Source organism: Struthio camelus, chromosome 2 (assembly GCF_040807025.1).
Source record: "Struthio camelus isolate bStrCam1 chromosome 2, bStrCam1.hap1, whole genome shotgun sequence".
Classification (NCBI taxonomy): domain Eukaryota; kingdom Metazoa; phylum Chordata; class Aves; order Struthioniformes; family Struthionidae; genus Struthio; species Struthio camelus.
This window is the reverse complement of record NC_090943.1, coordinates 104,720,824-104,733,358: the sequence shown is the minus strand read 5'-3', so window position 1 is coordinate 104,733,358 and position 12,535 is coordinate 104,720,824. Positions and strand designations below refer to the sequence as shown.

The window sequence follows — 12,535 nt, the reverse complement described above, 5'->3', positions numbered from 1 at the left end:
GGAGGTCCAAAAGGTATGAATCATGGCTTGCCATAATAAGTACTAAGTACGCTCTGCCCCAAAGATGAAAGAATTCTTTACCAGCGACTCCACAGAAATAGTTTCTTTTTGTGAGACAAGATGATAAACTGAATAAATGATACCCCTGATAACTGCAGTGATCTTCAGTGTTGTGCTGAGGTCCACTATAACTGGAAGGCCTTGTGGTCAATGTGCTGTAAGTCTGTGAGCTGGTCACCTCAGTTCACTGTAATTCAATTTCTTCATCTGTAAAGTGCAAATAACAATATTTCTGTCCTTCAAAGAGCCCTGAAAAGTACCGTATGTGGGCAATACACGTGAAATCTTTATATTAGGTAATACACATGGAATACAAGTATATCTAACTTAGTCATCTGACATTTTTTTGAATGGGAAGTGTCATGCAGTTTTCTCTGTTTTATTTTCAAGTTTCATGACTCTCCCTTCAAGACATCTACTTCAGCTTGTGGTGCTTCACTTATTAGAATTTTATTGCCTGTGGGCAGCTTTTGACAATGAAATAGCAAAAAATGAAGTGGGAGAATATAATACAGCAAGATTTAAAAAACAGTGGGAGGAAATCCACTTCAACATTTACTGTGATACATAGTATCTCCTTTTCTCCCCTACAGCTCTAGAGAGGGACTCCTGATATTGTTGCCAGACCTGTCTCTCTTGCCAGTTATTCCAAGAATTCATCTGTTTTAGTTCTTCAGCTGTTGTTTAATAAACCACTACATAATGCATTTATGGGGACTGATCTTCAGCGGGCCTAAATCAACACAGGCTGTTCACTGATAGTCACTTCTGAGAATCTTATTCCTTGTGTTTAGTCTCTGCACTGTTATTAATACTTGGAAAGTCCATTTTAAAAAGCAGCTATCCTGAAATGAATGGAGTGAAAAAATGAATTCAGCAAATAAAAGCAAAAAGTTCTTGCTTAATCTCATAGCTTTCAGTTTCCCTGAAAAGAGAGATCCCTGCAGCACAGCCTGTAATCCCACAGATCCAGGGATTTCTGTACTGCTTTGTGATAAGATCATGATAAATTAAGTACTCTCCAGTCATTGATTTTGCACACAAATGTATGCGGTCATGCCAAAACTCCAGTTACTGCATTGCTCTTCTAGGCAATTGCCTGAAAAACAACAAAAGAAACAGAACCACACTGATACTGAAACTGAGCCTTCTTTAAAAAAGTTAGACAAAACTGCTTTGACAGCAGGTTGAGCTAACAATGTTAAAAATAAAGAAGTAAATAACTCTCTACTTGTTATCTTCTGATCTCACTTTCTGTAAACACTAGAGTGCTGAGCTCACATTCAGCCATAGGCAGAAGGCATGTCAGCCATCCAGGATCTGTCAAGAGCTGATAAGTCCTGGGCTGGGTTCCACTGAAACGGCGTCATGACTTAGTTCTCAGAGGTGGCAAGAAAGGACATAAAAAGGATGGCTGGTGAGATATAGCCAGTAGAACGGTTTTCCTCTGAAACATGCTGATTTGATGAAAAGGAACTGTTTAACCAGAAATAAGTAACAAGAAAATTCATAAATCGCACTGGGTTTGTTTTCTAACTGTGCTGAGAGGGTGGTCAGTGGATGGGAAAGAGCTCGGAAGATTCACAACCCCTTCTCTGAAGATTTCTACATGATTTCTAGCCTGTGGCTAGTGCTGTCCCCCAGGGGTCAGTCCTGGGTCCACTCTTGTTCAATATATTCATCAATGACCTGGAGGAAGGGACAGAGTGCACCCTCAGCAAGTTTGCTGATGATACTAAACTGGGGGGAGAGGCTAACACACCAGAAGACTGTGCTGCCATTCAGAGGGACCTGGACAGGCTGGAGAGCTGGGCGGAGAGGAACCTCCTGAAGTTCAACAAAGGCAAGTGCAAGGTCCTGCACCTGGGGAGAAATAACCCCCTGCCCCAGGACAGGCTGGGGGTTGACCTGCTGGAAAGCAGCTCTGCCGAGAAGGACCTGGGAGTACTGGTGGACAACAAGTTAAGCATGAGCCAGCAGTGTGCCCTTGTGGCGAAGAAGGCCAATGGGATCCTGGGGTGCATGAGGCAGAGTGTTGCCAGCAGATGGAGGGAGGTGATCCTGCCCCTCTCCTCAGCCCTGGGGAGGCCTCACCTGGAGTACTATGTCCAGTTCTGGACTCCCTAGTGCAAGAGAGAGATGGCACTGCTGGAGAGAGTCCAGCGGAGGGCTACCAAGATGATTAGAGGGCTGGAGCACCTCTCCTATGAAGAAAGACTGCAAGAGCTGGGCCTGTTCAGCGTGGAGAAGAGAAGATTGAGAGGCGATCTGATCAATCTGTATAAGTATCTGAAGGGGGAGTGTCAAGAGGATGAGGCCAGTCTCTTCTCCGTGGTGCCCAGCAACAGGACAAGAGGCAACGGGCAGAAACTGAACCACAGGAAGTTCCATCTGAACCTGAGAAAAAACTTCTTCACTGTGAGGGTGACTGAGCATTGGAACAGGTTGCCCAGAGAGGTGGTGGAGTCTCCTTCGCTGGAGATATTCAAAACCCGTCTGGATGTGATCCTGGGAAATATGCTCTAGGTGACCCTGCTTGAGCAGGGAGGTTGGACTAGATGATCTCCAGAGGTCCCTTCCAACCTAAACGATTCTGTGATTCTGTGATTCTGTGATTCTGTAATTGTGCTTATAGACATTACTAAAGCATTTTAGAGCCTGTGTACTGGATAGAAGAGATGGCACCCCTATTTATTATCATGTATCCACAGAGCAGAACTCATTCATCATTTTATAAATTCACTGTTTTACGCTTGAGTTCCATTATGTCACTGTGAATCTGCAGTAATTTCATCAAAATCAATGGTGTTGCTGTTTGCTTTAAATCATGAAACTGAAGAGAGTTACCACTGTAGCTTACTCCAGCAGAAAACAGCTGTCAAGAAGCTACTCTCAACAGCTGGCATAGCTACGAGACGTTCATCTCCTGCCTTGCACTCCTGTCACCTCCCCTTCCATTCATAGGCAATATCAACAGGATACAGAGCATGCTACGATGAAAGGGCTGAGCCAGCACCTCAGGCCAAAGTGGCAAAAAAAAAGGCTTTGTGGAGAGCAGGTCCCAAAAAAGGAGCTGGCAATTCAGATAGGAGCAACACTAGAGAATGGCTGAGACTTATCAAGCTTTCCGAAAAGTGTACAAGATAATTTAGTTGTAGGTTAGCTGCCATGGCAACTATGAACCAAATTACTGCCCTTCGGTGTCTCTAGAACTGCCAGCAGCTACTTATGTTTATATGTACTTAAGACTTGAAAAAAATTAATCCTCCTTAAAGCTCAAGATGGATTGCAAATGAATTGCAGATAATGTACTTGTTGTAGGCTGCTTGGTTAAAACATTTAGAAAAACAGAGGTAGAACAAATAATAGGCCTTGAAAACTCTGATTTCTCTAGCTGGTTAAAAAGTAGATCATTTCTTTAACTTTTATAGCAGCCAATTCTAACTCTTAATTTATACTGTTTTGACCTTTTTGCATGTATTTACCAGGTCAACCTGACAACTTTACCTCCAGTGCTTATGTAAGAAAGAAATTGGTCTTAGCAGCAGCTCTATTATTTTTTCACTGTAAGATACAGCCATGTTATAAAAAGAGTAAGACATTTTCTACTAATCCAGGATTTGGGAGAAATATAGTAAAATTTGGGATTTTTAAAAGCAAACTTTTTATTGTAGTGTTATTTTCAACAGAAAATAGGCCATCAAAAAGCATATTGCAAAGCACATATATATTATTAGTTACTAAAAATAGTCCATCGCTGAGTGTGAATGAAAATATCCAAATGCATTCCCTTGATAAGCTAATTATGTATTTGCTTCCCTGGGCAGATATCAGCATTCTCAAATGGAAAGATGCTTTTATAATAACTTAAATTCCGCTTCCATATCTGCATAACCCTAGGGAACACAATCTTCACAAACCTCTGTTCGGGAAGTCAGCTGACAATAATAAACATCAGACTTCTCTTACAGAGTCCATGAAAACTCTTTGGAATTGAAAGAGATCAGTTTCTGAAACTCCCATTGAAGCTTGGTGAGCAGCAGCGGTCCCCTCAGCTGTGACCCACTAGGGGTATGATCCGCTGAAGTCACTAGGAGCCTTTCAATCAGCCGCAGAAGCAGCTGTGGTTAGTGCCACAAGGTAGTCCCCCAGCCGCCCCACAATCACTTGACACTCAGAGTGTGGGCTGAGGTATTCAGTAATCGCTGCCTGAATCCAGCCAAGCCACTGGGCCTACAGCTTTATTTGGTTTCCAAAAGCTTCTGCTTAAAGGAGCATGTCTTAAGATTTCCTGGTTTTGGAAAAATGAAACCAGCTAAAGCTACAATTCTCTATCCCATGTTTTGTTTTCTCAGCCAAAATCTAAGACAGTAATCCTTAAATACCATTTATGAAGCCCACAAAAATAAATACTTACTTTTCCAACATATTCACTGCATTCCCAAAAACATTCAGTTAATCTTGAATTCCTTGCAATGTTGCTTGTACTTGTGGCTCTTTCTTGAAATAACAGTACTGTTGTCATCAGGAGTTATCTATTCAGTGTTTCTTGCAGAGTTTGCCCTTGCTTTGGTTATTTTGGCCTATTGTAGTTATCTATCTGGTCACAGCTATTGTGTCTCTTCAACGTGGCCTCCCAACTACCTGTTAGCCTAGAAAGTCTGTTAGTATGTCTTCATGGCATTCGGGGTTCTGCATGCCCAGGACACTTCAGCAGGCTCTCTGTAAGCTGTTTTTGAGGCAGCCCTGAAAATAGGAGGTGGGTGGGAAGCAAAGCACTGCAAGTTTACAGCCAGTAAAAATGCCTCTTTTGATGTTTGAGACTTAGTGGTTTTAAACCACTAAGATGTTCTCACATTAAGCAGCAGACTCAGTGCCCCTTGCCTTCCTTCTTTCTGGAAGTTATAAAAGATGTGGATGTGTTTTCTACCTTAGTATATATCCACTTGGGATGAAACTTCCTAATACTGTGAACCAATATGACTGCAACTACTGTCAGCAACTATTCAGTGCCTTTGAGGATGTGAATTATGGCAAGATCCAGCATCAAGCTAAAGCAACAGCAAAGCCCAGCGAGTTTCTAATATGTTGAGGATTATAAGCTCTTTGTGATCTCTTCTGAGTTTTTGCTTGTTTGTTTGTTCTGATCCTTTGGTCTGGTACTTGGTTAGACGCACGACTTGCAACATTGGTTCTCCAGTCATACACTTTTCAATAGTTTCACTTTCCTTTGTGGCCTCAGGTTACATCTATTCTCTTGCACAGTTCATTTTACATCATGATATAAGAGCAGCTGTATTAGGTCATGCCAAAGATTCCTATAGCTTCACATCTTCTCTCAACCGTGGCAAGTAGTGGACACCTAAGGATAGAAGAATGAGAAACAGGGTGAGTACAGAGGCCCCTTCCCCTTCTATATCTTCCAGTTTCTGTCAACCAGCAGTTCATTTTTTGGAGCCAAGGGGCACACCCACTCCCTGGTCTGAGCATTAAGCTGATGTCCTTATATAAACCTTCACAGCAATTACAAGATCTTTTTCTTGAGTGACAGCTGCTCCTTGAGAATTGTCTGCATTTGTTAAGGCTGTATTTTCCCCATATTTTGTATGTATCAACATCGAATTTTCTCTACCATTTTCCTACTGAGTCAGTCGATAATGAGAGGTCCCTCTGCTCCTAGTTAGCTTTTGGTTTTGACTGTTGGAAGCAACTTCATATCATCACCCATCTTGGCTATCCACCATCTTTTCCAGCCCATTTGTGAAAAAGTTGAACAGCAGGTATGTTGAACAGTGAGGGGCCCAGCGCAATCTCCTTCCACTTGCACCTTCCTTCAATTGTGAAAACTGATCTGTCACTCCCAGCTTTTTTTTTATCTTCTATCTAGTTATTAACTCTCAAAAGGACTTTCCTTTAACCTAAGTCTTTTTAATGAGCCTTTGGGAGTGTGGGGAATCCTGTCAAAAGCTTTCTGAAAATCATCAGCATCTGAATGCCAGGAGAAATTGGAATGGGAAGAAAGATAGGGAGCAAGTAGATGTGAAACTGTTTGTCTCTGATCCCCAAAAGCTTTTCGTTTTCCTGATGTCTAACCTTCCCCCTGACCTGAGAAAGCAGTGTACTTCCACTAATTCCACCTGGCAATGCTGATGACACTTGCATATTCTGCCCATCAGTATATTGGTTTTATCTCATTATCTTATACCTTTGAACCTGATTCTGTAAGTAAAAATCCTTTTGTCCCTTCTCTGTGAACCATTGTTCCTTTACTAGAAACAGTCAAACCCATTTAGAGTGAATGCAAGAACAGTCAAACTCTAGGTTACACTGAAGCTGAGCAGAGTTAATGCAGATTTCCATTTAAGTCAATGCAGACACTGTCAGGGTGTGTATTTTTACTGCTTAATGAGGACAACTTATGCTGCCAGGGAAGTCAATGAAGTTTTGTCATTAATTTCAGTAGGAACAGGAACGCCATTTGTTGTAAAAGAATCACTTGACCTCACCGTTTTGTAAATAAAGAAAAGACATTTCAGGAAATTTCACAATGTCTTTTTTTTTTATTATTATTATTATTTCACCTGCCTTGATGGTTACTTTATTTGTCATCTGGCAGAAAATGAAACTAATTTTAATCTCTCTTAATAGCCAAATAGAGCTATAAAGCATGTAGACGGGCTTGTATTTAGGAGTGGTGCCAACACTGAGTAATTCTAATATATTATATAGTTGATAATATCTGACCAAATATTCTAGAATAAGTCACTATAGAAATGAAGGTAGGTTTCCTGTGTGGCTTACAATATCATACTGAAATACAAAAGAAACCTGACTAGGTTTCAGTTATGAAATAATAGATACTGAGCCATTTTCAGATTTGCTCCATATTGCTAAAGTGTTTAAGCAGGTGTGTTTCACAAACTTTGTGAAACAAAAGCTCAGCTGAAAGCAAATCAACATTAGGAAGCAAAACCAGTGCTGAGTGATAGTGCTTAAAAACTGAGAAACAAGAGTGGTTTTAAACAGCAACTGAAAAGACGCTTTGGTGTTTTTTAAAGCAGTCCCTTGTACTCTAAAAACATGTTACAGTTTTCTGCAGTTACGTGCAAGACATTGCATCTTGTATTAGTGTTGCTTCTGTGCTTTGGGTTACACCTATCGAATAATAACTTTTTTCTTATAATATGAGCATGCCAGCACGTTTTGAAGATTAGGAAAAAATGTTCATGAGCCTAACTGTTAAAAACTCTTATTTTTCCCCAGAGCATTATCTTGTGTGTACAAATGGGGAAAAATGTCAATGAACTTAAAAGCCTCATATCTTCCCATGACCAACATTTATGCTCCATTTATGTGAACAGCAAAACACAAATGCAAGAGTGAATGCAAGAATAGGCAAAAAATGTTTTCTGAATTCAAATGATATCTGTAAGACCAGGTTTTAAGTAGATCCCCGCTCAGAAAATAGCCATCACTTGCACTGCAAGCTGAGCTCATTGCATCTCTCAGTAGAATGACAAGCTGCCTCTCTCTGAAACAGGACAAAGCTCAGCTGTAACTCAGGCAGAAGTATTTGGGTAAGCGAGTGGTATTAGAGGCAAAGGTGGATAACATGACCTGTGGGGAAATTAAGATCTTAAGATTTCTGGCAGATTTTAGGCAAGACACTAAATGCCTTGAATTAATTTGAATTCACTGAAGGCAAATCACTTAATGCCTTAAAGTATACAGCAGCCTTTTGACAGTAGTGCTTGTATTGTGTAGCTCTCCGACATGACTCAGGAAGATAAGACAGCAACAATGAAGAGTTATTAAAATGAATAATTTTCCATGCAAATTGGAAGCACCAAAGAACAATAGGATGGCCGTAGCTTAATGGCACCTGGTTGTCTGCAGCGCTGAACATAAAATAGCACAGTAGGAAAGAAAGAGCAAAGACAAAAGCTGCTAGAATAAAGCTGTTTTCAAAAAGGATCTGGGGCAGATGGACCACAGGATCTCTTTTCCTGGAGGTGCTTGCACAGATTCTGTGCCCAGAAAACATACCTGAAAAGCCACATCCACAAAACAATGACTGCAGATTTTCCAGACCTAAAGAAATTCATGAAACCCATGCAAGAATCTAAACACCTTCACCAGAAGAGCAACCACATCCTGGTCAGCGGGATTATGATAGATGTATTTGCAAAAAGCTAGCATCTAATTAATCAAACACATTGGCCTCTCAGATATAGGAAACAGAGAAGTAACATAAAGCAACAAGCATATTAACATTTCCACGTGTCACTCTCTGTCTTGTCTCTTCTCAAAGAAGGGTCTGCAGTGGAAAAGATGTAGGAAGGAGGAGAGATAATGGAAGTTGTACATACTTAGATACGCATCCCCTGTGGTGGGTGGCTCATGTTGCTGTTCTCTCAAGACACACTTCTGCTTTGTGGTGTTGCTATGAATCACACCTGAGCAGCAGAGCTGGTGCTAGTCCAAGTGACAATAGTTTATGGTGCTGGAAATATCAATCTGAAGAAGCTTAAGGGAAAAAAAGATTCACATAGCAAACAAAGAGATAGCAGCTGCTCTACTGGCTATTCTGTCCTCTCCTTCCGTAGTCCCCTCCAGTTATACATAACTGACACCCATAGGAGTGATCGTACAGAAGAGAAGAATTTCCATTTGATGTTTGGTGGATAATCTATGTAGTAGATGATACTCTCTGAAACATGCATGTCTTTTTTGGTTTATTCATTCTGACAGTAGGGATTATTTTAGAATACAAACAACAGGAAATAACATATTCTGAAGTTCTGCAGGAAACACAACAAAACAAAGCACTGACTCTCGAAGAATAGGAACTATAATGTTCTGTCCATGCTGCAAATTCAGTGCATCCCTGTCTCTAGAAGAACTTTGAAATAGACCTTTGGTAAAAGGGCTTGCATTTGCTGAGTCAAATCAAGCATCTGTATGTCAGCCTTCAAAAACTCCCAAATAAACATAGCTCATGTGCTATTAGAAACCAAAGGGTGTCATTCAGCTCTGGTGAATCAAGTGTAACACCACTGTAATTAATAGAGCAAAATCCCTTGCCCCTAAGTCTGAAAGTTTTCCAATGAGTTTCTGACACAGGGGAAGTCACTCAGATCGCTTCTGGTACTGCAAAAGGAAGGAAAGAAGAAGTGAGTTCCTCAGAATAAGTCTGCTGTATATTGATGTTTGGGATGTCTACATTGCTGCTGCCCCTATGAGCTACTCTGTGGTTACACAGAGGATTTCAGTCCCTTGGCTGGTCAGCTACTTTCACCCCTCTAAAGTCTGGCACCTTCAATACATACTTGATTCGCTAATGAAAATTTTTATACTAAATCTTAAAATCAAGAAGTTGGTTTCCTCTGCTGGTGTGGCGAAGCCAGAATGAGGAAGCAAAGAGAGATATCAGTTCTTTATTCCATTGCAGTAATGAATGATTACTCAATCCAGCAGTCAAAGCGCAGGTTTTCTGTGTACAAGGAAGCAGGATTACTCTGTTTCTCCAGTACATATTTATATAACTCCCCATTTATCTTTCCCCTTAATCTTTGTTTTTCACTCATCTCACTATTCCTCCCAGTCTCCTAATCCCCTTTTTGCTCTCCATTCACAGCTCCAAACCTTACTGTCTTTCATTCTCTAGAGATCAAATTGCTGAAGAATAAAACAAATGCCAATGGGTAAATGGCAAGTGGGACAAACACTAATTACAACTGAATGCTCTGTATCCCTTTTTAATATAAGTCTGACTTTAACCTTCATTTCTCCTTTCCAAGAATCTAAGTTTCAGCCACTGTTCAACACTAAGAATGGAACCAAAATCCAGAGGAGCTTCATTTTGGAGCTTCATTGAGAAGGAGTGGCTGACATTTTTCTGGCTAAACTGGTTTCCGGTGTGATAGTAAACTCAGGCTTTCAAGTAAATCAAAGTACATGCTTTCCAAACCAAATTATGCGAAGGGGCAGCATGGAGATAAGAATGGGGATTGTCAAAAATGTTGATGTTTTTATGACAAAATTTGCCATTTTCAGTGAAAATAATATATTATTTAAAATTCATCTGTATTTTCTATGTGGAAAATATATCTCAAGTGAGCAAGGCTTCTTTCCAAACTACCAGTTTCAGATACATCTCCCATACATGAGTGTGGAACAAGCTGCTGTAGTGACAAAGAAGACTCTGCATATGGGAAAAGAAATGGCTGAAGAAGAAAGCTTTTAGAGCTCTTATCAAATTATGCCCCACAGAGAAAGTGAAGGTAATGGCTGTTCCTTGTCTCTTCCAATTCCAGAACTAAGGGGCATCAAATAAAACTACTAGACAGCAGGTTCAGACAAAAAGAAGTGATCTTCTATACATTGGATTGAGCTGTGGGAGTCCTTGCTGCAAAAGGCTGTGTGTACTAATGTTCTGCATGGGCTCAAAAACAACTAGAAAAATCTGCGAATGAAAAATTCACAAAGGGTTACTGAATAGAAAAGCCTTTGGCACCAGAAGTCCCTGAGCTATAAATTGCTGGAGGCCAGGAGGCTATTCTGGAAAAGTTTGACTATATGTTTACTTTACCTTTATGTTCACTCCTAGGCATCTGCTGTCTACCACCATTGCAGAAAGGCTAGAAGGACCTTCAGTCTGACTTGGCGCTACTGTTCTTATGTTCTTCAATTTTGACTCAAAATAAGGATCTTTTATATACAGTAGTATCTATTGCTCACTGGGCTTACCAAAGGTCTTGTCCAGCTTTATGAATTCAAATAGACCTAGCATTTCAAGGGCACTTCTAGTCTGTAAAGTAATGGGGCTTCATGTTTGTCATCTTCAGTATTTCCCATCATAAATGTGCTCATTTTCACGTAAAATGTCTGAGAGTTTCAATTCAGCCTGATCTCTAGAGCTCAAGATTGTGTCTTTCCCTCTTAGAGTTTTTCTGCAGTAGATCATACTATGTCCGTTAATATTTTTTATGCGAACTCAGTGCTTTCAGGGAGACTAGAATATAAAGCTACAAGATAAAATTAAATTAAGTACTATCTCTTTTAGTCAATCACGACTACAGGATGAACAGAGATAAAATCAGGGAGAAAAACCATCTCTGGTCACCAGTTCAAGTGATAATCTTAGCTGTCCCTACAGACTGCTTTTCAGAAGATGGCATTCTTCCACAGTAAGTTTTCAGAATAGAACCACATTTCAACTGGCATTTGCCTCTTCTTGGCTTTAGACACAGATTTCTTTTTAGGATGCAGTGAAGTTTCAGTGACCCTATCAAGATGTTAGTTTGGTGGTTCACCAAAGAGAAGATTGCTATTTCAACAAAAATGCAAAAGAAGAAACGGTGATAATTATGTGGGCAGCAGCAAAGTCAAAAGAACTATGCTGAAAATGAAGATAAGCCTTGAAGTTACCTCTAGATTAAGAAAGAGTTCCTGAGACCAGATACACACCTTAGCTGCATCCCAACACCAGTTTGGCTACAGTTTGACATCTAAACATGCCTACTCCTATGCCATTCACACCTCAGAAGGGAAACCTAGATGTGCAGACCTGAGAGAGTCATACCATACACCAGCAGATAATCTAGAAGCTGCACAAAGTGTAAGCGTCTCCCCAAGACCTGAAACGTACTGCTCTATCTATAAATTTTATTTAATAGCTGAATAGTTGTCCTGCTTGCTGCTTAGCTGGAAATCTCCTATGTGCTTCGCGTGCTTGTTGTGTGCTTGTGACATTCAAGTTATTGTTTCATCATTTTGTGGCCCCCTGAGACATCCCTTGATAATAAGGTAGTTCTGCCTTGCCTCAGACAGGGTGTTACTCTTCTCGATGTGGCATATAGGTGAGAAAACTGAAATGGTCTGGCACTTACTCAAGTACACGGCATTACTAGATTGTAAAATGTAACCCCTAATCTCAGATGAAATTTCTTATTCACTTTTTCCATCACAGTTTATATTCTGAATAGTTTCAATTGTCATCTAGGGGTAGAATTTTCAAAACCACAAAGTGTCAGCCTAACTCTGCTTCCACCAAAATCAACAGCATTTTTATTGACTTTGTTTTTGGGTGATAGTTGTGTACTATGACAAATTTCATTTTGTAAAATTAAATTTGACAAATTTCATTTTGAAAGCCAAAAACATCCTCCAAACAGAAGACGCTGTTTAAGGCATTCTGGCTAAATTAAAGCCCTGTTTTGAATTTTGGCTGTAGTTCCTCAGGATGTCTTAGACATCAGGAGAGGTAGTTGATCATGAACATTTCACACAGATGAGGACATAAACCTAGGTTTGAAATATGCATAGGTCAGCCATTTAAAGAAGTAACATTTGTAGAATCATATAAGAACTAATTGTCCAAACAATGTAAATAAAACCTAAATTCTGTTATCCCTAGAGGTCACAAGTGCTTCTTAGCAAAGTCTTGACTCTTTCTGCACCATACTCGAAGGGG

The 12,535-nt window shown here is 40.2% G+C and overlaps 1 long non-coding RNA gene across 1 annotated transcript; it reads left to right on the top strand.

Annotated features, from left to right (window-relative positions):
• The first annotated feature begins 5,269 nt into the window (after positions 1 to 5,269).
• LOC138065992 (uncharacterized) lies at positions 5,270 to 10,909 on the top strand. Its single transcript, XR_011139099.1, has 3 exons — positions 5,270 to 5,448; positions 10,205 to 10,343; positions 10,670 to 10,909. It is a non-coding gene; the product is annotated as an uncharacterized lncRNA (long non-coding RNA).
• The last annotated feature ends 1,626 nt before the right edge of the window (positions 10,910 to 12,535 follow it).